This window comes from Daphnia magna, unplaced genomic scaffold (assembly GCF_020631705.1).
Source record: "Daphnia magna isolate NIES unplaced genomic scaffold, ASM2063170v1.1 Dm_contigs021, whole genome shotgun sequence".
In the NCBI taxonomy this organism is placed as follows: Eukaryota; Metazoa; Arthropoda; class Branchiopoda; order Diplostraca; family Daphniidae; genus Daphnia; species Daphnia magna.
This window is the reverse complement of record NW_025533118.1, coordinates 1670236-1674980: the sequence shown is the minus strand read 5'-3', so window position 1 is coordinate 1674980 and position 4745 is coordinate 1670236.

The following is a 4745-nucleotide window of genomic DNA, read 5'->3' as shown; positions in this document are numbered from 1 at the left end:
TCTCATCCGATAAATCGTCTTCTCACTGCCGTTGAAGATGAACTTGTGACCGTAGAGTGCGTCTAAACCTAGTACGCAGTTCTCGGTAATATCGTCCACTACGATGAACGATTGAACTAGGAGATCGGGACTTTCTTCGTCCACTAGCTGAAATTGAAGGGTTACTGTACCCAGGGTTTTTAAGCGCCTGTTATTTATATCAAATAGCTCTACCGCTACTTCTGGAGAAAAATTCACTACGTTTCCACGGAGTGCCGAGTATAAATTGTTGTTTAGTAAGCTTCGTCCTGCACCACTGTCGAAAAGGGCTTCGAATGTTACTTCCCCTGCTTTTAGTGATATTCTTGGAGGTCCGACTTTATTTTGCACACTTCTTACGTATTGGCGGGGCTTAGGATCGTTTCCACCGTTTGGCCCGACATGTCTATCGGTGGTTACTCGTTTAACTGTCCGATTGCGGTGTTACTTGTTGGAGGGTTGTTTGCAGTAGGTGGTGGGTATTGCGGCGTTTGTTGCTGCTGCGGTCTTGGGGGCTGATTATAATAGTCCCTCGGCGGTGGATTGTTTGGAGGTTGCTGCCCTGCTGATGGGTGGTTTCCGGGAGCGCGACAGGAATTGCGGTTGTGTCCCCTACGTCCGCATATTTCGCACACTAGTCTCATCTGGTATTGCCTCGCTGCACAGTTATTGGTGTCGTGTCCGTACATGTTGTGGTATGTACAGAATTTATCGGACGTGTCGTATTGCCCATTTCTCGGCTCCCTTCGCTGAGGTTTCCTCGTTTCGGCGTTTTTGGCGAGTTCCGATCTAATTACTTCCCTCATGAGGTCGGAGATGTCCTTTGCTTCGTCTCCTTTCCTTGCTAGGGGTCCTGTTGCGTCTCCTGTGCCTGGGTTTTCTCTTGAATTTATGAGTTCCAGAGCTGAATCGTGTCGAAAAGCTGTCTCGATCATCTGGTCGAATGAGGGGAAATCCTTGCAGAATAGTCGATCGTGAAGTTGGGGGGCTAGTCCGTTTATGAATTTATCCCTGCTCAACTGTTCAATTACTTCGTGGCTTACGTTCGGGTAGCCTCCTCTTGCAAGTTTCTGGATTCGGTGTGCGAAGTTCCTGATTGATTCTCCAGGTTCCCTTTTGCAGCTGTTGAACGAGGTTCGGTATTTGTGTTCCATGTTTTTTCCCATGAATCTTTCTTTGAGCGCTCGCTTGAGGGTTTCATAGCAGGTTGCTTCGACTAGGTGATCGAGTTGGTACTGTTCCAAGAAGTCTCCTGCTGGACCCACTAGTTTGGATCGGAGATATTTAATTTTTTTGGGTTCTTCGAAATCGCCAATGTCCAAGGTATTTTCGAAATGCCTTAGCCAGGAGTTGAAGTCGGCGTGGTTTCCTGGTGTGGAGAATACGCTAATTTGTGTCAGCAGCCGGGTTGCTTGTATATCTAGTTCACTGATTGTTGATTGGTGGTGTCCGTAGTGAGGTTGTGGTTGGTGCGTGTTTGAGGTCATGTAGCTTGGTTGAGAGGCTATTGTTGATGCCGTCGTTCGGTAGTTCTGCAAGGTAGGGGCGATGGTACTGCTCATCGGATTTTGCCACAAGGTGGGGTTCGGTGTAGACGTATACTGGGGAGGGTTGGATGCTCGGGTTGTGTTGTTTCCTACTAGGGTGGCTACGAAATTTGCGGCTTCGTCAGTTGACCAGTTATTTCTGGTTAAAGCTCGGAATACCGCTACCAAGTCGTCTTCGGGATTGCTTGAGTTAGTACTGGGTTGAGGGTGCGGGTTATAGTTCATTGTGTTTGTGGTGTTCTGTCTTGTTGTCGTTGATAATTGAGGGGTGAATGATACTCTCTTTGGAACCGGAGGTGGGAGGTTTTCTGCGTTTCTCGGTGTTTCCCTATGTATTGCTACTGTAGAAGATCGTAACTCTCTTTCTGCTAGTCTGCTTGTTGTTTTGCTTCTTGCCCCGGTTTCTTGGTCCTGAGTTGTTAAAAAGGGGTTTCCTCTACTAGTTACACGGATCGGGTGTGGTGTGAGGACGGAGTGCGGTATGTCTGCCTTAAAACTGGTTAGTTCCAGGTTAGGGTTTTGTCGGGAAGCCAGTGTGGTCGATTCCGTCTGACCTGCGGTTACTGGTGAAGGGTTTGGGTAGAGAGCTTCTGGTATCGGAGTTAGGTATGTTCTGAGGTTAAAAAATCGGAAAAGTTCCTTTGGTGTATAAAAATGCTCGCCGTACTGCTGTATCACTGCTCGGTATGATTTTCTGATTTGTTCGTAAGACAGTTCAGGTTGGCAATTAATTTCCCTCAAAAATAGTAGTTCGTGTAAGATCTCTTCTTCTGGTACGTCTTCAAGTTGTAAATCGGCGTATTGTTTGTGTCTGGTGTCTGTTGTGTCTGTTTTTAGTGTTGTAAGGTTCTCGTTGAAGAAAAGTTGTGTGGCTTCGTTTTCTATTCCCTGCTGACCACGATCTTCTGCGATAAGTGCTTGAGCTTGTCTTAGAATTTCTAAAGGGGGTGTTCCGTATTGGTCGCTCTCTAGGTGCGTTGTTTCTTCTTCCCTAATTCTATCCCACTGAGCGACAAGGTTGTGTTCTTCTACTTCGTTGTCAGTTAGTAGGTTGATATTGCTAGGGGATTCGTTATCTGGGGCGATTTGTGGCTGTATCTGAGAATAGACTATTTCGTTTGTAGGGCCCTGATTTTTTCTGGCTACTTTATTTTTGGTTGTGAATCCTGTAACTATTTTCCCAGCGCTTCGAAAAACTTTTGTAAAATTATCCATTTACTTTTTTAGGCAATAAGTTCTAATTTCCTTTAGTAGTGGCGTTTTTTGGTAAAAAATCAATAGATATTTGGTAATGTGGAAAAAAATTAAAGGTGGCGCTATCTGAGGTACCGGAAAGGTATAGGAAAATTCAAGTCTCTAACGGGGGTTCGGGGTTCGAATTTCACTGTCACCAATGTGAAGCTTGACTCTCCGGGTGAGAGTAGGCTTCCAAAATAAGACGAGATAGAAAGGGGAATTTTAGGTAGACTTACAGTGTGTGCATAGTGACAACTAGCGGCGGTAGAGTAGAACGCGGCGGGTCGGGGCACAAAACAGTTTATTCACACAAACACTTACACTTACAAAATTAAAAGAACTTGTCGAGTCGAGCACTAGAAAAAGACTGAATTCGTCAGGGTTTTGGGGAAACATTTTATACGGGAAAACAAGGTCAGTTTAATTTAACATACGGGGAAAGGTAGAGAATATTTTAGTGTAAATTTAACACTAAAGTGTAAAAAAGGTACCGGGTAAGGGTTTTCGGGTTAGGGTTCTCCATGGGAACCAAGGTCGCACATCGGAGGTAAGAAATCGGCGGTGGTAAAAAGGTTCGCGGATGGACGTTCCTTACAATACTGACCATTCTGTTTTCTTCATCCGATGTTGATTTTAGGTCGGTTCACATCGTAAATGCGTTATCAGCTACATGAGATTGGTCCATGGTTGGAAAAATATTGGAATGTGGTTTTCCAAAAACCAAATCAATTCCATCCTGGGCCATTCTTAGAAAGTTGAGTTTTAACGATGCATGTATCCCGCTACTAAACCAATGTCGATACAATTTCGAACCTTTGCTGTTGTTCGATATCGACTAGCCAATAATAATCCAATGTCCAAAACCCAAATTTCAACGATTTATATATCCCAATATTTATCCAATGTCAATACAATTTCGAATTTTTTATGCTGTTCGATATCGAAATGCCAATAGTACCCCAAAGTCAGAAATTCAAGTTTAAACGATATATATATCCATATACTAATCCAATGTTGGTACAATTCCAAATTTTAGCTGCTGTTCGATATCGAAATGCCAATAGTACTCCAAAGTCAAAAACCCAAGTTCAAACGATATATATATCTATCTACTAATCCAATGTTGGTACAATTTCAAAATTTTGCTCTTGTTCGATATCGAAATGCCAATAGTACCCCAAAGTCAGAAACCCAAGTTTAAACGATATATATATCCATGTACAAATCCAATGTTGGTACAATTTCAAATTTTTGCTCTTGTTCGATATCGAAATGCCAATAGTACCTCAAAGTCAGAAACCCAAGTTTAAACGATATATATATCCATATACTAATCCAATTTTGGCACAATTTCAAATTTTTGCTCTTGTTCGATATTGATTAGCCAACAGTAAACCAATGTCAGAAATCGATGTTTATCTCCCGATACTAATCTAATGTTGAAACAATTTCGAATTTTTGCTGTTGTTCGATATCAATTTGACAATACTAAACCAAAATTAGGAAAAAAAGATTAAATGATCTATATATTCCGATACTAATCCAATGTCGATACAATTTCGAATTCATGTTATTGTTCGATATATACCCGGGCAGGAAACAGCATTCGCCAAAATTAAGCCGATGTTCGTATAGGCTTGGATTTATGCACAAAAATACAAGCTTTCTATTAGCAAGCCAATGCTCGGCCAATGATGGAATTCTGCACCTATATCAGTTATCGAATGATGAGACTAGGTAACACTAACATCGTAGGACCTATGTTCAAAATTCCTCGCTAAAATTAAACCCGGTTCCAAAAAACAGTTCCAAAAACAGGGTTTTACCGTTCCCCGACTTCTACCCCAAAACTATACATATATAGGGGAGAGTGGGGCTAGTTGGCAGGAGGGCAAGTTTGCAATTCCTAATTTAGAAGAATTGTGTGAAAAAGGTTTTATTGAA